Consider the following 21,432-nt stretch of genomic DNA (forward strand, 5'->3'; position numbering starts at 1 on the left):
AGACCACCCTGGGAAACATGGAAAAACCCTGTCTCTACTAAAATACACACACACACAAAATTTAGCCAGATGTGGTGGCACACACCTGTAGTCCCAGCTACTCGGGAGGCTGAGGTAGGAGAATCGCTTGAACCTGGGAGGCAGATGTTGCACTGAGCCGAGGCGGCGCCCTGCACTCCAGCCTGGGAGATAGCAAGACTCCATCTCAAAAACAAAATAAAACAAAACAAACAAACAACAAACAAACAAAAACCCATATGTGTTTTTAACTTAAATAGTCAGAATGGAAAAATCCACTCACTTGTTCATATGTTGCTGTGGCTGGTCAGGGGACTTATACAAACATGTGGAATAATGCAGGTGGCATATTTGATGTAAATGGTCATACGTACTATGGTACTTACGAAAGACCATAGGTACATCTTTCTTTAAGTTGATTTCATTGTCTGTTTCTTCTTTTTTATCGAGGGCTAATTCTGGAAGGAAAAAGCTAGAATTCTGTTCCAAAGCCTGGCTTTTATCACTGTTTCTCTCTCTCTTCAAAGGAGAAGAATGGAAGGGCGTTACAAAACAGGAACCATAGCTTGTTGGGGAAGATGAATTACCAAGTGATGAATCAAACCAGGGCCACCGATGGTGCCCTAAATCATAAGAGTGGGCTGTCAAGGGAAACCCCATAGGAGATTTAGGACTTGGCACCACCTATCCATCTCATCCAGGATGCATTTAGCGACTCATGTGCTCATGTGTCAAGTGATATTTGGGGGCATGGACCTCTTGGGGCTCTTATCAAAAGCTTCTGTGACTAATTAGAAAGGAATCAGTCCCCCTGCCTTTCTCTGGAGCTGTGTGAATACTGTGAGGTGCTAGAAATGAATGTCTACATTTGTATCATTCAAACTCCATCCCAGCTGTTTAGAATAAGAACCGGCTCTCTGTGGACTTCTCCATCTCTCTCTTGGAACTAACTAAAGGTCAGTTGAGCAGTACATCAACAGTTCTGTTCTTAAAAACTTCTGGGTTATGAAAATAGGAATGACATTCCACGTCGGGGTGAGTGCCAAGGTGTCATTGACTAATAATCCCATCTTGCTAAGTTCCTATACGGAAAGACCAGATCACCAAGCTGGTTCCTTCTTCCTGTTTTCAAGGATTGCCCCCTGAGCACTGGTGCCTAGGAAAAACCCGACTCCCTTGGCATGTTTTAGGATGGAATTTTCTAGAATCGCCCGGTTTTCTCTCCAACACTTCCACTGTCTCAGTTTGGTATCTCTCTTCGATTGAAGTTGGCTTTCTGCCAGCAGCTCTAGTTTGGTTCTCTCCTGATTTCAGGACGTTCTGTTAACTCTCTTCTTCAGCCAATTCCCAAGTGTCATCCATCAACAGTTTGAGCTCAGGCAGACACGTGAAGCTAGCACCCAGCAAAGTGGTTTGGAAAGTGATGATGTTAGGCAGAGTGTGGGTTATTTTCAAAACAAACCAGCTGAATTCAGTCAAGCAACCAAGCAGTTTGTAACCGGTTGGTTGTGATCCAAGTGTTGGAAGAGTCGATGTCTTTCAAAGCCATCTGTGTATATAGACACAGCGTTACTTTCCATAAACTGACATCCTTATCATCATTCCTCTTAATCGGCACATTAATACTTCTTACCCTTTAGGGTGTTTTTTTTTCATGCTTGATGGTATATTTCATTAGGGAACTAATTTATTCTAATTAATTTGAGGCACAACATTCCTCTGTTAAACCTGATTTCATCTATAAAAAGAGGTTCTTTGAGCATGATAGAATTTTACAAGCACAAGCAATTTCAGTTGCAATGTCCTTCTAAGTCTAGGAACTGGAAATATTATTTGCAGTGAGCTCCATCTTCTTCAATTCATCCTCCTCCTTTTCTTCCTCCTCTCTCTTTCATTTTCCTTCAGGCTCTCAGCACATCACATTGTTAATCTAGATTCCAGAGGCTAAACATTGCTAGGAATGGGGAAAGAACATGAATCACCTCTTTCCCCACTTTTTCTGCTCTAATTTTAAATATGTGAATCATAATCCTAGGAAAATATGCTGGGTAAAGAAAGGAAATATACAGGGAAAGAGAAGGGAAACATACACCTGGTCCAATTTCCAGCCAGCTTCTGCAAGGCAGCCACCAGACAGGCTAGTAACCCAAGAGAATGTCTGACAGGTTGATATTTTGAGTTCGTTTTCCTGAAAAATATTTTTGGGCCCGAAATATTGCAGTGCCTACCTGCCATGTGAATTTCTAAAAGAAGACTCAGAGAAGGTAAAGAAGAGTGACTGGAAAAAGGACAACTTCTGATTTCATCAATCTATTTCGCAGCTCATACAAGTTGTGGATTTAAATAATCTATGACAAGACTTCATGGGCTCAGTTTGCAGAGAACAATTTGCTAGCTGGATTTATCACCAGATTCAATTTAATTTTTTTTTTTTTTTTTTTTTTTTTTTGGTGGAGTCAAGGTCTTGCTATGTTGCCTAGGCTGGTCTCAAACTCCTGGCCTCAAGCAGTCCTCCTGCCTCAGTCTCCAAAAGTGCTGGGATTACAGGCAGGAACTACGGCACCTAGCCACTATGTTCAATTTTAGTGACTTGTCACAATAGACATTAATTTATTTTATTTCTCTGCTTATGACTTGCCTGGGCCCTTTATGTTCTTGGAACCCCTGAGCAGAGCTGTCCTCTGTCTGCTCTAATGCAACAGTCCCCAGCCTTTTTGGCACGAGGGACTAGTTTGGTGGGAAACAATTTTTCCACAGACAGTGGGGTGGGGGGGATGGTTTTGGGATGATTCAAGGGCATTACATTTATTGTGTGCTTTATTTCTATTATTCTCACATTGTAATATATAACAAAATAATTATACAATTTGCCATCGTATAGAATAAGTGGGAGCCCTGAGCTTGTTTTCCTACAACTTGATAGTCCCATCTGGAAGTGATGGGAGACAGTGACAGATCATCAGGTATTAGATTTTCATAAGGAGCTCTCAACCTAGATCCCGCACATGCACAGTTCACAACACGGCTCCTGCTCCTATGAGAATCTAATGCCGCCACTGATCTGACAGGAGGCGGAGCTTAGGCGGGAATGTGAGTGATGGGGAGCAGCAGTGTGTACAGATGAAGCTTTGCTCGCCTGCCTGTGGCTCACCTCCTGCTGTGCAGCCTGGTTCCTAACAGGCCACAGACCGGTACCAGAACTGGTGCCGGTCTGTGACTCAAGGGCTGGGGACCCCGGCTCTAATGGGCTTGCTTCTGAGGCCACAACCTGGTCAGAGAAGAGAGTTATACCTCTGGCTTTCTACCTCCCAGAATGCTGGGACCCCATACCTTTTACATTCCTTTCTTCCCCTTGGCAGGTCCCAGGTGGTTCAAGCATAGACAATTCTTGATAGTCATTGAGGTTTTCTTGAGTTGTCCACAGTGCAGCTGCCCTGGGTCATGGACCACTGACCTTGACTTCCTTCTTTGTTCCAGGAGTGCTACAAGTCCTTTGTTAGACTCTCCGAATACAGACCCTGGTCCTTCTGCTTCCTTGTAGCTCCCACTCTCCTGGAACAAATTCCATCAGGGCTGCTAGAAAAAGGCTCACAGAGCCACCATCTCCCTCTTGAAGGTCCAGGTCTTGCTGCTCCTGCAAGGTAAGAAGCTCTGGGGTACATGAGACTCATTCCCAGTTAAAGAGACAGAATAAGGAATGTAAGAGGTGTGGGGGTCCCAGCATTCTTGGAGGTAGAAAGCCAGAGGTATAACTCTCTTCTCTGACCAGGTTGTGGCCCAGAAAGCAAGTCCATTACAGCAGACAGAGCACAGTGCTATAGACAGGTCCCAAGAATGTAAGGGGCCCAGGCAAGTCATAAGCAGAGAAATACAAGCAAGAAATAAGTGTCCTCTCTGGCAAGTCACCAAAATTGAACATAGAGGCAGGGTGCAGTGGCTCATGCCTACAATCCCAGGGCTTTGGAAGACCAAGGCAGTAGAATTGCTTGACCCTGTTTCTACCAAAATAAAAAAAAAAAAAATTAAAATGGAATGTAGTGGTAAGTCCAGCTAGCAAATTGTTTCCTGAAGACAGAGCTCACAAAGTCTTGTTTTTGTTGTTGTTTGTTTTTTATTTGTTTGTTTGTTTTGAGATGGAGTCTCACTGCAACCTCTGCCTCTCAGGTTCGAGTGATTCTTCTGCCTCAGCCTCCTGAGTAGCTGGGGTTACAGGTGCACGCCACCACACCTGACTAATTTTTGTATTGTTAGTGGAGATGGGGTTTCACCATGTTGGCCAGGTTGGTCCTGAACTCTTGATCTCAAGTGATCCACCTGCCTCGGCCTCCCAAAGTGCTGGGATTACAGGCATGAGCCACCGTGCCCAGCCACGAAGTCTTATAATAGATCATTTAAATCAACAACTTCTATGAGCTGCCAAATAGATTGACAAAATCAGAAGCCATCCTTTTTCTAGTCACTCTTCCTTGCCTTCTCTGAGTCTTCTGTGTAGCCAGCATTTCTCTGAATAGGAGTTCCTGTCTCTTTAACTAGAAATGAGGTGTTCTCATCTATAGCAGAGCTTCTTACCTGGCAGGAGCAGCAAGACCTGGACCTCCAAGAGGGAGATGGTGGCTCTGTAAGCTGTTTCCTAGTGGACCCAGTGGAATTTGTTCCAAGAGAGTGGGAGTTATAAGGACGCAAAAGGACCAAGGCCACTATCTGGGGAGTCTGACGAAGGAGTTGTAGTACTCCTGGAGCAAAGAAGGAATTCATCAAGGTCAGTGGTCCATGACCCAGGGCAGCTGCTCTGTGGACAATTCAAGAAAACCTCAATGGTTATCAGAGGAATGCTGGCTACTGCACAGCCACGAGAAAGATGTTGAGACAGGGTACCAGGCAGCCCAGGAGGGCCATTGCTTAGAGCTACTTACAATGAGTCTGCAGGTCCCAATGACTTACTGTATGATTTGCCTGGATCTGAGAAACTCTATTCTCCAGAGGCTGATAATGGTTCTCCTAGGGCAATGCTTTATACTGCTGCACAGCATCTGTGTTCCATTTCTATTCCCTGTAAATGTGCATTGTCGGCCGCTTGCCTGCACTTCCCTCTCCCTGCCCCCTCCCCTTCCTTTCTCTCCCCTAGATAGCTTTTCTCTTAGGAAGAATGGGATCATTTCTCTCCTGAACAGGTCTTCCCACAGAGGAAAATGCTGAACAATACCAAATGTGGGCTTTGATTTGTGTATTTCCTGTGGCTGCACGGGGCAACTAGGCAGAGAACTGCCTCTAGAGTTTCTTCCCATTTTGCAGACACAGCTTAGAGTTCTTGCCTTTTCCAGTAGGGCTTGAAATTGTCTTTATGACAGTGGTTCCAATGTTACGGGTAACGGGTAACGTGGGCAGCTTCTCATGTTACTCCTGGAGAATCACTTTCCAGGTTCTTCTCTCTCTCCCTCTCCAGCCTCCCCCAATTCCCCTTTATCTTCACTTCTAATTGGAAAAACGGAGGAGGGAGGTATGGTGAAAGCAGAGATCCTAAAATAGGTCAGGCCATCATGCAGTTTCCAAAATAAACGTCATCAATGCCAAGTCACTGAACCATATAGCCCAAGCTGACAGTGCCTCATTACCTGCTGTTCTGATGGGATTTTAAAGTCACAGCAAGCATCGGTGTCAAGGACTTACAAAAGAGCCCCCAAAAAACAAAAACCAAGACAGGGAAGGCAATTTTGGGATGAGCAGGGGAGAAGATGGGATAAGGGAAATGAAGAAAGACCCTGCCATACCAGGATTGAAGCGCAAACCAGAATGTGTCCTTTTGTAATCCACGTTGCTATTTTTGGTTATGAATGGGCTTGTGGGGGATGGAAAGGGGGAGGAATAAATCCATCCCTGCCCCAGTGCAGGTTTGAAGTTTATGAGGATGGAATAGTAAGCACACAACATAGGGTTTTATGCATCAGCACAACTTTGTGTTAAATTGTTCTCAGAGGGTATCTTGTAGAGGAATGTGAATATGAATGGCTGTGTTGTTCTGGAGGCTGAATTGCAATTACCAAGATGTGATAGGAAACCTGGTCTTAACACTGCTCGGTAAAAGAGTATCCCCCACCCCGCACTTATGTATGGCACCTATGGTCCATTTAGTCCCACATACACAAAGTAATCTCTTTGGTAGTCAAACTCCCATGAGCCACCCAGAGTACACAGCAGAAAGAACTCTGTTGCCTAGCAACCAATGGAACATTACAACACTAGATAAATCGAATCAATATTGCTCTAAATATTGAACCCTTAGATGATGGAAAAAACCCTCAAAGCTATGTCCATAACTCCTCTGCTCTTTCCTCTCCTAGACTTAGCAGCTGAGGAGGACCAGCTGGTGTTTTGACAATCTGTAGAGACGTACAGGGAAGGAGGATGGCGGGACAGCACGGCGAGTTCCACGGGGGAACCCGGCAGTAGTCATTCCAGAAAGGAGATACCTGAAGGCTAAATCCCTAGGAATCTGGAGCCTCCTGTCCACCTTGGCAGCACTGGGCAGCCTGGAAGTGAGGTCATTGTCCTGAGTTCCTGACCTGCTGGCATCTGGTCAGGAATCACTGAAGTTGAAGAGACCACGGTCACTGCCAATGGTTTTTATAAAGAAAACTTGAGTTGCTGGGCACAGTGGCTCATGCCTGTAATCTCAACACTTTGGGAGGCTGAGGTGGGAGGATTTCTTGAGCCTAGGAGATTGAGACCAGCCTGGGCAATATAACGAGACCTCCCTCTCTTAAAAAAAAAAATTAGCCAGGTGTGGTCATGAACACCTGTAGTTCAAGCTACTCAGGAGGCTGAGACAGGAGGATCACTTGAGCCCAGCAGTTTGAGGCTGCAGTAAGCTGTGATTGTACCACTGCACTCCAGCCTGGGTGACAGAGAGAGACCTTGTCTCTCTAAAAAAAAAAAAAAAAAAAAAAAAAAAAGACACACCCAAGGTTCAAGTTGGTGCACAAGATGTCCTCCCATGAAACCCCCAAAGCCCTCCTGATCCCTTCATCACCAAGCCCCAGTGGTGAACTGCACCTTCTCTGTCTGCTCACAACCCTCAGATTGACATATTGGAACTTCCTTTCCCTTGAAATCTCTTTTAGTGTATTTTAACCAGCCCCTTGCACCTTGGTAGAAATGAACCCCGTTTGGAAGGGGAGGGGGAACTTTGAAAAATGTCTAATCACGTTTTCCAATGAGTCACTTTTTCTTCCTGGAAATAATGCTAGGTCATATTCCTAGAAACACTTTCCTGACTGAGTAGCCTTTCTGAAGAGGCTCCATATGTCCCCTTGTGCAAAGCTTTCCTTGGGGTCCCCAGCTTTAAGGTTCTGCCACAGTGCCGTTGGAAGCGTTGATTTTTTTCACAGATAAAATGGGAGAGTTGACTTTAGTGAGAGATACTAAGAGGTGGAGGAGAGAACCTAACAATGTGAGTCTTTACCATGTGCCAAGCCCTGCAGAGGATGCCTTAATAAAGCTGGAGCTGCTCATCGAAGTGATGTGATACCCATATGAGGTAGGACCTATTCTTTCCATTTTGCAGATGGAGAAACTGAGACTTACGGTAACTTATCTACGAGAGAGTTGTGGTATCCCAACGGGCAGTAATTCTAGGCTTCTCTCTGGTCTTTGTGTGGTCATTGGGAGGTATATGGCTGAGCAATTGTCCCCTCTCTTAGTTCCAATGGGCCACACAAGGGCCATTTGAAAAGACAGGATGAAGGCTGGGACCTACGACACCTCTGTGTGATTGTCATAATGTAGAGGATGGTCTCCACCATGCAAGAGAAGAACCTCTCAAATCATGAGACAAGACAGGAAAAGAGATTTGTCTTCCTTCTAGACCTCAGTGGTGCTATCAGTGACAATGCACGTTTGCCCTTGGGAGTGGCGCAGTTAGAGTTTGTATAGTTCAATTTTTACCTCCGGAACAGTGCAGGCAGGTCCCGCTTTTCATTATTCTCCTGATGCTTTGTCCTCCGTCATATTACCACTCAAGTTTGGATTAGGCTGTGGATGTGGGGACTTGCAACATTGGAGGGAAAAGCTTAAAACTGTCAAGGGGCCGAGTGCGGTGGCTCATGCCTGTAATCCCAGCACTTTGGGAGGCCGAGGCAGGTAGATCACAAGGTCAGGAGATCGAGACCACGGTGAAACCCCGTCTCTACCAAAAATACAAAAAAATAGCTGGGCACAGTGGCGGATGCCTATAGTCCCAGCTACTGGGGAGGCTGAGGCAGGAGAATGGCGTGAACCCGGGAGGCGGAGCTTGCAGTGAGCCAAGATGGCGCCACTGCACTCCAGCCTGGGCGACAGAGCGAGACTCCATCTCAAAAAAAATAAAGAAAAAAAAGAAAAAAAAGAGACTGTCAAGGATAATTTCTCCATAGCTCACAAGGAAGGCCCCCAGGAAGATAAACTCTCCACAGGGGTCCCTTGTGGCACATCATTTTTTTTTTCTGCTGTTCTCTACCTTCAGGTTTTTTGTCCCCGCCACGCCCCATCAACTGTCTCATTCTTCCAATCTCCATGGGGTGCATCTCCATTTTCCTTTTGGGAACTCTGTTAGGGTGGTGCAAAACTAATTGTGGCTTTTGCCATTAAAAATAATGCCATTTGGCTGGGCGTGGTGGCTCATGCCTGTAATCCCAACACTTTGGGAGGCTGAGGTGGGCGGGTCGCTTGAGGTCAGGAGTTTGAGATCAGCCTGGCCAACATGGCGAAACCCCATCTCTACTAAAAATACAAAAATTAGCCAGGCATGGTGGTACACGCCTGTAATCCCAGCTACTTGCGAGGCTGAGGCAGGAGAATCGCTTGAACCCTGGAGGCGGAGGTTGCAGTGAGCTGAGATTGTGCTGTTGCACTCCAGCCTGGGTGATAGAGACTCTATCTCAAAAAAGAGAAAAAAAAAAAAAAAAAAGTAATGCCATTAAAAGTAATGGCAAAAACCGCAAATATCTCCCTATCCTCAGGGAAATCTCTGAATCTCAAGGCCCGTTACCACTTTCCCCTATCCCACCCCAAAGGTGCATTGATCCAACAGCAGCTCATTAAATTCATGGCAACACCTAGGACAGGAAACTATTGCTTCTGCTATCCCAGGGCAGAAAAACCACAGATGCCCTGCGTGAGTCTCAGGCAAGTTCATGCCACATCCCTTCTCCAAGTTCTCTGTGCAGGTCTATCTCTGGACAGGTGTCTAAGTCTACCATGCTCATTTTTCCTCATTGTCACCATCGTTATGGCTGTTTGTCACTGCTCCTACACGTCAGGCACTGTACATGACATTATTCCACTGCCTCCACTGAACGTCAGATATCATCACCCCATTTTGCAGAGGAGCGAATGGAAGCAAAGAGTGTGCAATTTGTCCTAGGACATCCAGCTAATAAGTGGGAGCTGTGATTTGAATCAAGTTCTTTCATCTGAAGTCAAGGCTGTTCTGGAGGGTCAGTTTTGCAGAGGCTGGAGAGGAGACGGCTTATAGCACATGCTCTAGGAGTATAAGAGGCACCCAGTCGGTGACTGGCGGAATCTTGCCTTCACTTGGAAAATCAGGAGACCTGGATTTTAGTCCCAGTTTTATTGAACTCCCAATTTTCCTTTTCATCGTCCATAAAATGAAGGAAGGCTCAGTGACCTGCCAGCGCTCAGAGTCTAATTCAGACCAATGGCCAGTTTCGGAGTCCAGGAGGCAAACTTTGGAACTGAATCCAAACCCCTACAGAGCTCAAATGTCTCTGCTTTCATTCTGCAGTTGAAACAGATAAAAGACACAAGGCAATTTCTTCATGCACCACCACTGCCAGGGAACCACAGAACCGAGTGACCGAGGTCTCTTCCTGCCAGGCTGCCTGGAATGAAATCTCTCAGTCACTGTTTCCTTAGGTGTTATTTCTTTACATATGAATAAAAGCCTCGGTAGAAAGGCATTTCTGGTGTTAAGGAAGGAAATCTGAATCTATAAAATGAATCAATTGGGGCTGTAAATGTTTGCATTACAAAAGAATTCTGAAGAATACCTCCGTTGTGATATTCTGCATTTATTATTATTATTATTTTTGAGACAGGGTCATGCTCTGTTGCCCAAGCTGGAGTCAGTAGTGCTATCACAGCTCATTGCGGCCTCCATCTCCTGGGCTCAAGTGATCCTCCCAATTCAGCCTCCTGAGTAGCAGGGACCACAGGCATGCTCCACTACGCCTGGCTAAGTTTTCTTTTTCTTTTCTTTTTTTTTGAGACATGGTCTTGCTGTGTCGCCTTGCTAATTTTTTTGATATTGAGAAGAGACAAGGTCTGGCTATGTTGCCCAGGCTGGTCTTCAACTCCTGGGCTCAAGCAATCCTCCCACCTCGGCCTCCCAAAGTGCTGGGATTATAGGTGTGAGCCACTATGCTAGACCTTATTATTATCATTAAAAAATCAAATAGTGGAAGGTTCATTAGTTAAAAATTAGGAGCATAGAAACAGGGCCAAAATATAACCAGCCTGCTGACTGGTTAAACATACTTATTCATTTTTCACTTTTTTTTTTTTTTTTTTGGCAAAAGGATGACATACATCTGAGGTTATGTCATTCCCATGTGAGACTTTTCTATCCTGAGATGTGCTTCTCCTTTTGAAAATGCTCTGTTCATGCCCATCAACGTCTTACCTTTCCATCCTCATTCTGGCTCGTAATCATATGTTTCTTTGTAATATCAGCCACCTGTACCAAGTATGTTGGTGTAAATTGTTTCCATTACTACATTTTTCTTATTTATTGTTTTCTTTTTTGAGATGGAGTCTTGCTCCGTCACCCAGGCTGGAGTGCAGTGGTACGATCTCAGCTGACTGCAACCTCCGCCTCCTGGGTTCAAGCGATTCTCCTGCCTCAGACGCTTGAGTAGCTGGGATTACAGGCACCCGCTACCAAGCCCAGCATTTTTTTTTCAGAGGAGCCCCCTACATCTTAGCCTTCAGGCTGAATAGCAGGGCATTTCACAGGGATTTACTGTATGCTTATGGAGGGAAGAACAAAATCAGGCAGCGGAGAAGCTTTTTTGGAGACAGGGATCTTGTTCAGTTTCCCAGGCTGGAGTGGTGCAGTGGTGCCATCTCGACTCACTGCAGCCTCTGCCTCCTGGGCTCAAGCCATGCTCCCATCTCAGCCTCCGGAGTAGCTGGGACTACAGATGCAGGCCACCATGCCCAGCTAATTTTTGTACTTTTTTGGGGTAGAGATGAGGTCTCGCTATGTTGCCCAGGCTGGTCTCAAACACTTGGGCTCAAGTGATCCACCTGCCTCAGCCTCCCACAGTTCTAGATTTACAGGCGTGAGCCACTGTGTAAAGATTCTTTACAAAACCGTGATGTGCAAACTGCTTTCGAGAAAACAGATGATTCCAAAAGGCAAGGGTTATCTGTGGAAGATGGAATCCTGGCTTACAATTCTTCCAAATCTCCCTGAGTTAGAATTAGTCATCCGCATCCTTTGCCATGTGATTTTGAGCACTTTCCACTGGCATGAGGGGGTGTATATTTCCCTCCCCATTGACACTGCATTTGGCCAGTGGGAGGTGAGTGCTTGTGGCAGCTGTGAGTCCTCAAGGGGCTTTGCGTGTTCCTGCTTGTCCTTTTGTATCCTGGATGTTCGCCATGAAAAGACCATGCCGGGGTAGGTGCTAGTCCAAACAGAGGCAGAGACACATGGAGGGAACCTGCTATCATTTGTGTATTTGTCTCCTCCAAGCCTCTTGTTGAAATTAGATCCCGAGTGTTGGTGGTGGCAGTGTTGGGGTCATGGGGGTGGATCCCTGACGAATAGATGGATGTCCTCCCTGGTGAGAGGAGGTAAGTGAGTTCTGTCTCTGTTAGTTCACGGAGAGCTGGTTGTTATAAAGAGCTTGGCATTGGCACCTCCCGCCTCTCTGTCTTGCTTTCTCTCTTACCAGCTGATCTCTGCACACACCAGCTCCCTATCACCTTCCCCCATGAGGGGAAGCGTTCTGTGGCCATCACAGATATAGATGCCAAATACCTAACTTTTCCAGACATCAGAATCATGAGCCAAATAAACCTTTTTTTTTTTTTTCTTTTTTTGTGAATTACACAGTCCTAGATATTGCTTTTGAGGACTAAGCTGATTCTTTTTTTTTTTAAATCTTGCCCAAATTCCTATCCAAGTGGTCTGGGGAGTCATGCCTTACAAATCCTAAATTCTCATCAGATGGGTTTTATTTAACACTATGTATCATGACTTACTTTCCAATCTGACTCTGGCATAACACTGCATGATAAAGAAGAAAATCAAAATATTTTACCCGAAAACATGTTTCTTCAGCATATTTTGAAATGGTCCTGCAAAGCTGTCCTTCGTGGGGGAAAATTTGCATCTGTAAAAAATCTCTGACATAGCTAGATCTTTTTCTTCCAGGCCCTCCCAATCCTGAAGAGATTAACTGGGAGTCCAGCATCTTTTAATGATCTGAATAGGAAACATTTGTCATCTATTGTCTCTAAGGGCAGCCACTGTGAGACTTCAAAAGAACCTTGGTCTCCACAATCTTTTATCTCACCCTGAACATTTCCTTTCTATTGATCCCAGGTCTTTAGACAAACTGAATCCATTGTCATCCAGAAAATGTTTAAATTTGCCTATAGCCTGGAAGTCTCCCTCCCCTCATCCTCCTTCCCCTCCCCTCATCCCCCTCCCCACTCCTCTATCCTCCTCCCCCTCCCCCCTCTTCTCCCCCTTCCCCCTCCCCCTCTCTCTCCCTTCCCCCTACCCCCTTCCCCTTTCTGCCTTCCCCCTTCCCCCTCTCCCTTCCCCTGCCCCTCCCCATCTTTGAGTTGTCTCACCTTTTTGGACCAAACCAATGTATTTCTTAAATGCATTTGATTGATGTCTCATGCCTCCCTAAAATGTGTAAAACCAAGCTGCACCCTGACCACCTTGAGTCCATATTCTCAGGATCTCCTGAGGGGGCTGTGTCATGGGCCATGGTCACTCATATTTGGCTCAGAATCAATCTCCAAATATTTCACAAACTTTGACTCTTTTCGTCGACACTTTTTAGCAACACAAGTGGACGAAGATAAGATTTGAATTCAACCTGCAGTCTGCAGCCTGGCTAAGCTAACCCACAGCCTAGAGCAGGGATGTCCCACGAACTCCACAGACCTGGGAATAGCAAAAGAAATGCTGGCTGCAGTTAGGCAGTATGTTTTGGGGAAGTTTATTATGCAACAATAGCTGATTAACATATCATTCCTATATGGGGCAAAGTGGGTCATATGGAGAGAAGGATGGGGTGGTGGGGAAAAAGAAAGGTTATTAGGTTACTAGGGAGGAGAGGAACCTGCTGTCTATCATAGGTCCTGAAGGACCTTGTAGCAAGAATTTCTCTGAACTTTCCAGACCTATCATTGTGCCAGACAAGCCACGATGCTAAATTTTTTTTAAGGGAAAAATTCAGTGGTGGCCTGTACAGAGCTGAAAGGGCAAAACTGAAAGGCAGTCAGAGAATAACCTTTTACATCAGGCAAAATTGATGGCTGATTCAATAGCCCCAAAGGCTTATGTAGCTCAGCAACTTACAGCAACCATCCTTCTTGTTCATTTTGGTAAAGTTATTCGCACAGAGTGAGGGTCCCCACTCTGCCCAGGTGCAGGAGGAGATTCAGAAAATTTAAAGAAATATGGGCGTAATTTAATTCAACCTTGATGGTGATAGAAAGTTCCAGAGACACGGCCATAACATACCAACCAGTATTATGCTTATCTTTGGAAATGGTAACATGATGCTTTTAACCATCGTGATGGGAACTCTTTCTTGCATAGAAAGAATTTTTAAAATAGAACACTTAAAAAAAAAAAAAGCATTTGATACCAGTAAAGTTTTTCCAGAGGGCATTGAGAAGAATTGAACTAAGCTTAGAAAAATGACAGTTATCTGTTACCCAGAAAAAGTAGGTAGGTCAGTGCCGATAGAGCTATTTAATTTTAGCCTACATGTTTCAACACCAACTTAGACCTCCCATGCAATTAGCTAAAATAACTGAAATAGGGGAGTGCCTAAAGGCTATACCCATGTACATTAATTTATGAGTCAAATGAAGCAGAATTTATAAACTCATTGGCAGTTACTTGTTTGACTTGACTTTTCTTTCTGTGACGATAACCCCTTCTGGTGGAAGGGACCACCCAAACAAGAGTGATGTCTGCCTCTACCAACAACAGAGATACTTAGCTTCTGGACCAACACTTGGCTCTTAGCGTGTTGTTAAAGGAAAATTCAATTGGAATTGTTGGTTATATTTCTCTGTCTTATCTTCCAAGAATCTTTGTTTGTTTGTTTAAGAGACAGGATCTGGCTTTGTTGCCCAGACTGGAGTACGGTGGCATGATCACAGCCCACTGCAGCTTCAAATTCCTGGACTCCCACCTCAGCCTCCCAAAAAGTTGAGACCATAGGCATGTGCCACGGCACCTGTCTAATTTTTAAATTTTTTGTAGGGAAGAAGTCTTGCTATATTGCCTAGGCTGATCTTGAACTTCTGAGCTAAAGCGATCCTCCCGACTTGGCCTCCCAAAGTGTTAGGATTACAGGTGGGAGCCACCCTGCCTAGCCTTATCTTCCAAGAATCTCGGAGGGCAAGCACTGAGTGTTGAACCACTCTATTTTCTTCTCTGCCTCATTGTGCAAAGCATGGTGTCTTGAACTTTGGAGTTCCATAAATACATTTTTATTATCATGGCAGACCCATCTGGCTGGCCAACTCAGCCATCATCTCTGTTTCCTCTTCTACCTCGCCATTTTCAAACTAGGCACACATGACTCAATTCTGGCCAATGCATTGTAAACTGAAGCCTTTAGGTGGGGTTTTGGGAAATGCATATGTATTTTAATTGTCATGCTGCATTAGCTGTTTTATATCCTTTTCCTTCTTCTTGCATGCCCACGCGAGGCTCAGAAGGCCAGTACCATCCTGTGACTGTGAAGCAATAGGCATGTGGATGAAGGTCCACATTAAAGATGGCAGAGCAAAATGATGTGAAGAGCCTGTGTTGGAACTGGCTTTTACCAGTTCGCAAGATTTGACCAATAAGTTCTCAAGAATTTTGCATGTCTGTTGTTCAGCATAGCCATGATTAAAAATGGCCTTATATAAACTTATAATGAAATAAGTTATGTTAAAGCAAAGATAATAGTGCAAACTAATATTTTTTTTTACTGTTTTACTACTATCTAATGCTCATGAGATTATTTATGCATATAATATTGGTGGAAATGTTTTGTACTGGAATGGAATTGAGCATTTCTTCCCTACTCTGCACTTAGATGTGTCACGTTGATAGCTGGAAATCAAACCATGATGGAAGTATGTATGCTATGGAAATTGACAAGCATAACAAAATAGTACTGTCCCTTCAGAATGGTTGTTAAACATTTAGCAGCTCAAGCTCACCACTGCTGGCTTCCCGATGGATCATTGATTTGCCATCTCAGTCTCATCTCCTGGAATTCTTGTGGGATAAGACAAATAAGCCCTAATATTTTAAAGTCAACATTAGTCAAGGTTTCTTATGGTATTGCAACAAAAATTATGTCTAATGTATATAGCTATTAAGTCATTTGTCTCACCCTACCAAACACAGGTGGAAAATATTCAACGTCATACCACGGATGTGCAGAAGAAGAAAGAAATCCTATTTGGAACTGAAGTCAGGCAGTTGGAATTTGCAGAAGGAAATCCTGGCAGCCCGCGGTGTTTGAGGCATTACATAAACATCTGATACTTGACTCTAACTATCGGCACTTGGTGTCAGCATATAAATGTTGGGTTGGAAAAGTAGACAAATTGATTTTCCATTTCTCTCATTCTAGTTTCTTCCTTTCATTGATGCTATAGTCACGGATCTTATTACTAGCATAACAGTCAGTAATATACACATGTTATTTCTCTGGTTAAAGAATAATTCTTTTCAAAGCTCCATAATGTGATAAACTGACCCTGAATTATGACCATAAAAATAATAATTTACTCTTTTCTCCAAAGATATCAAAAAATTCTCGAGCTCTATAACCTATAAACTGTCTAACCTTAAGCCATTGTTATATATTTTTCACATTTTATGAGTTAAAATAGTCTTGAGAGTTAAGAAGAGGAAAGTATTGGTCCATCTACTTCCCTGCCTGGAATACTAAGGATCAGAGAGGTTAACTTACCTGTTCAAGGTGAAAAAAATAGAAAGCAGGGCTAGATTGCAATTAATTGTATCTCCTCATTACTTTTTTTTTTCTCTCTCAGAATCACGTTTTTGTATTCCAGTATAAATATTGAGTTTGAACGCATGAAAATCATTTTCCTGGTATGTAACAGGGCGGTTGGATTTTGTTTTCCTTTCTGGCCTGTTTCCTGAGGCTGTTAAGAAGAGCCAGAGATCAAGAATTTGAGTCTTTAAATGCAAAATAAAAAGTATTGCCAGTGGAACTAGGTTTGTTACTGGGGATTCTTGGTGGGGAATACTATGTTCTGGCAAAAAATGAGGAGGTTTATTGTCTCCTCCTTCTCTTATATAGTCTCCTTTTAGTTTCTTACCTTTACCTTCTTACTCCATTTTTTCTTTTTTCGGTTAAGATACAAGGTCTTGCTCTGTAGCCCCAGCTAGAGTGCAGTGGTGCAGTCATAGCTCACTGCAGCCTTGAACTCCTGGGCTCACACCTGTAATCCCAACACTTTGGGAGGCCAAGACAGGAGGACGACAACCCTGGGCAACATCCTGAGACCCCGTCTCTTCAAAAAATTTAAAAATTAGCCGGGCGTGGTAGCACGTGCCTGTAGTCCCAACTATCCAGGAGACTGAGGTAGGAGGATTGCTTGAGGCTGGGAGGTCCAAGCTGCAGCGAGCTACGATTATGCCACTCCACTCCAGCCTGAGTGACAGAGAAAGACCTTGTCTCAAGAAAAAAAAAAAAAAAAAAAAAGGATGTGGAAGAGGAAGAACAGTTACTGGGGCATTTGAAGTTCAGTAAGAGACGAAATCTCAGTGGGCTGAAGATAATGTAAAAACATCCCAAATTTTAGTGTGTTCTTCTCTATCTCTACTCTGTCCACAGATTATCTACGGCTAAAGTGATCCTCCCACCTTGGCCTTCCAAGTAGCTGGGATGACAAGTGTGCACCACCATACCTGGCTAATTTTTAAATTTTTGTAGAGACATGGTCTTGCTATATTGCCCAGGTTGGTCTCAAACTCCTGGAGTCAAGCGATCCTTCTGCATTGGCCTCCCACACATTTATTCATCTTTTATTGAATAAATGTTTGTTGAGCACCTACTATGTGCCAGGCAGTCTTTCAGGTTCTGGAGAAAGCAGTGGTGGGGACAAAATGTCCCTGCTTTCATAGATTAGGTGTGGTGGAGAAGTAGAGCAAGAAAGACCATTAACAAGTTAACAGAGAGGCACCATGGAGGAAATGGAACAAGGTGGTGTGTTACAGTGTGGCTCTAGGTGGGACTGGATAATCTGATCAAGTCCTTACAGGTAGTGAGGAGATATCTGAGGGGTGTCTTAGTTAGTGTAGGCTGCTATCAGAAAGTACCATAGACTGGGTGGCTTATAAACAATAAAACTTTATTTCTCTTAGTTTTGAAGGCTGAAAGTCTGATCTCAGGGTTCTAGCATGGTTGGGTTCTGGTGAGGGCCCTCTTCTGGGTTGTAGATCACCAGCTTCTTGTATCCTCACATGAGCTGTGTGGGGTCTTTCTTTTTTTTTTTTTTTTTTTTTTTGAGACACAGTCTTGCTCTGTCACCCAGGCCGGAGTGCAGTGGTGCTATCTTGGCTCACTGCAACCTCTACCTCCCAGGTTTAAGTGATCCTCCTGCCTCAGCTTCCCAAGTAGCTCAGATTACAAGCGTGCAGCACCACACCCTGCTAATTTTTGTACTTTTAGTAGAGATGGAATTTCACCATGTTGGCTAGGCTGGGCTCAAACTCCTGACCTCAAGTGATCCACCCGCCTCAGTCTCCCAAAGTGCTGAGAATACAGGCATGAGCCACTGCACCCAGCCTGGGGTCTCTTTTATAAGGGCACTCATCCCGTTCATGAGGACTTTACTCTCATGACCTAATTTACCTTCCAAAGGCCCCACTTCCTAAAATTATCACACTTCGGGTTAGGATTTCAACATACAGATTTGGGGGTGAGGGGCACAGACATTCAGTCCATTGCAAGTGGGATCTGAGTCACAATTAATGGTCTTGCAAAGATTGGAGATAGGGCCCTGGGGCAGAGAGAATAGCAAGTGCCAAGCCCTTGAGGAACGAAAGAGGTTCCTCTCTGTAGTAGTAGCCATCAGTGGTAGGAAATGGAATTGTAGGTCTCTTTGGGACTAGTTCATGCAGAAATTTTAGGTGATGATGAGTACTTACTTTGTATTTTATCCTAGTTACAACGGAAAACCATTGCATGTATTTAGGTTCTAGAGGACCACCGTGAACCAATGTGCATTCATAAAAGAATAGAGGTGCCAGAGATATAGTCAGGAGGATCTTCTAGAATGCAGAAAATAGACAGTTTGACTAAGAGTAGCGTGGATGGAGGGAAGTTTATGAATGCAACCTATTTTGGAAATAGAGTCACAGGTGATAGTGATGGACTTGATGCATGGAGAGGGTGTGTAGAGAAAATAGAAGAATCAAGGGTGATGCCTTGGTTTTTGGCTTGAACAACTGGTGTGGTATTTACTAAGCTGAGGAGACTGGGAGAAGAAAAAAATCCCTCCCCTTTGTAGGAGAAGCATCCACAGTTCTGTTTCAAGTATGTTAAGGAGTCTTCCTGGAAATCTCATTACAGATGGCAAATAGTCTGTTGGATATAGGAGTTTGGAACCCAGGAAAAAGGTCAAGGTTTGAGCTAAAAATGTAGGGTTATATAAATAATCTTTAAAGCCAGTAGATAATTGGTGGACAGGGTCGAGATGGAGAAGAACATACTAGAATTTGGGGTGTTTCATTATATTATCTTCAGCCTACTGAGATTTCTTCTCTTACTCAACTTCAAATGCCCCAGTAACTGTCTTCCTCTTCCAAATCCCCCTTACTTTTTTTTGAGACAGGGTTTCACTCTGTTACCCAGGCTGGAGTGTAGTGGCATGACCATATATCACTGCAGCCTCCACCTCCTAGGCTGAAGCAAGCCTCCCACCTCAGCCTCCCAAGTAGTTGGGGGACTACAGGCACATGCCATCACACCTGGCTAACTTTTACAATTTTTAAAGAAATGGGGTATTGCTATGTTGCCCAGGCTGTTCTCGCACTCCTGGGCTCAAGCTATCCTCCCACCTTGGCCTCCCAAAGTGCTGGGACTGAAGATGTGAGCCACCACTCCCAGCCTCCAGATCCTTCTAATGGACATTCCCTCAGTTACTGCCATCAGCTCCCCTTTCCACCCCTCAACAAATTCTGTGATTCCTGTACAATCTCCTCTATTCATATAGATTCATCTGATCTGTATTGGTGACTTTCCAAGTCTATGAACCTGCCCTTATCTCTCACCCAACCTTAATTAAATCAAAGCCATTCAATTCAAATCAATATAAGTCAAGAAGCATTTGTTGAGCAATGTCCACATATCAGGCAGGTTGGTCGGACATCAGTGACTATATAGGACGGTACCACTTTAGTAACTCTAACCCTCAGCCTTAGGGGCTGAGAAGCTTGATTCTCTCAGCATATTAAGTGGAGTAATTTCTCAGGGTGCAAATTAACCCAGCTCACAAGAATCTCATGTATATAAATCAAAATGTCAATTCACGAATTTACGATGAGAAATACAACTTACAAGAGGAGCAGACATTCGCATTTGCCTGATCTGCACATTTTCTCCATCTAGGAAAACTACATAGAAAGCCGAATCATCAGAAGGTTGCATGGATTACGAGAGATCAGAGCAAGGGACCTTGGTGGCAGCTTTGAAAGTTTAATATCATCAGGCAGTGATAGTCCAATGCATTGATGTTTGCAGAGAAATCAAACAAATCATGTGTTTCTGTGGACTTCTTAGGATACCAGAAGAGTGCTCTGATGGGCATTGCCAAAATAAATCTCTCCCGTAGTCCCTTTTCTATGTTCTGTGATGACATCCCCCTTTGGTCTAACACATTCTTTCTCTGGATAAGTTAATAAAATAAAATCAGTTAACTCCCACTAGGTCTTATTTTTACCTAGGAACCATTTCATCCCAGTAAGGGTAATGTACATATTTCCAATTTCTTCCTTTATGTGTAGAATAATTCACTTAGGTATTAGAAAATAGATTCAGGCCAGGTATGGTGGCTTAAACCTGTCATCCCAGCACTTTGGGAGGCTGACGCTGGTGGATCACCTGAGGTTGGGAGTTTGAGACCAGCCTGGCTAATATGGAGAAGCCCCATCTCTAGTAAAAATACGAAATTAGCCAGGGATGTTGTCACATGCCTGTAATCCCAGCTACTCAGGAGGCTGAGGCAGGAGAATTGCTTGAACTCGGGAGGTGGAGGTTGCAGTGAGCTGAGATTGTGCCATTGCACTCCAACCTGGGCAACAAGAGTAAAACTGTCTCAAAAAAAAAAAAAAAAAAGAAAGAAAGCAAGCAAGCAAGCAGATTCACTTTCTTCATTTCAAATTCTGTCGCCTCAAGTATCTAGAATAATGTCTTTCAAATAAATATCTTACGAAATGTTTATTGAATGAATGAATGACTGGATTAAATTTTGTCTCTGTGTAGCTTCAATGATTAGATAGAAAAAAGTCAATTTTATTTAACATATTTAGTTGATTTTAACAAACACTAAATGGTGGACAAAAGAATTTTTCTAGTCGACTTGCCCAAGACCCAAGGTTCTACTAATATCACACTGTTCAGAGCAGTTTCATGTCGAGAAGGAGTCCAGAGGGACGTTGTCACGACTTCATTCCATATACAACTCAACAAAGTATAGCTTTTGACTTCATTTTCTTATTTTGATTTAACTTTAACTCTTCCAAGACTGAATGACAGAAATCACTTGTGGCCTGTTATCTACTTTACATTTCCCTTTAATCCCAATATTCTCTTTTCCTCATGTTAACATAGCAAGGGAATGCGTAAATTAAGACGGTCTGAATGAATGGCCAAGATTCAGATTCTCCATAACGATAAGGGTCAGGTGAGATCCAGGTCACACCTAGTGAGTGATTCTGTAATTTAATGCTTTTCTGAGGCTATCAGCAAATACTTCCACTGATGGGAATTTATTCTGAGAAAATAAAGAAGCAGTTAAAGATTTATATGTAAGGATGTTTCTTATAGCATTATATTATAACAGTTCAAAACAAACACAAGACTAGAAAACCTCCAACAGTGATTGGTTAATACAGCGCATTTC

General features: G+C 43.8%; 1 long non-coding RNA gene across 1 annotated transcript; it reads left to right on the forward strand.

The window, feature by feature from the left end:
- The first annotated feature begins 6,964 nt into the window (after nucleotides 1-6,964).
- LOC103882772 lies at nucleotides 6,965-16,986 on the forward strand. Its single transcript, XR_002520920.2, has 2 exons — nucleotides 6,965-7,552; nucleotides 15,680-16,986. It is a non-coding gene; the product is annotated as an uncharacterized LOC103882772 (long non-coding RNA).
- Nucleotides 16,987-21,432: the final 4,446 nt, after the last annotated feature.

This window comes from Papio anubis, chromosome 4 (genome assembly GCF_008728515.1).
Source record: "Papio anubis isolate 15944 chromosome 4, Panubis1.0, whole genome shotgun sequence".
Classification (NCBI taxonomy): domain Eukaryota; kingdom Metazoa; phylum Chordata; class Mammalia; order Primates; family Cercopithecidae; genus Papio; species Papio anubis.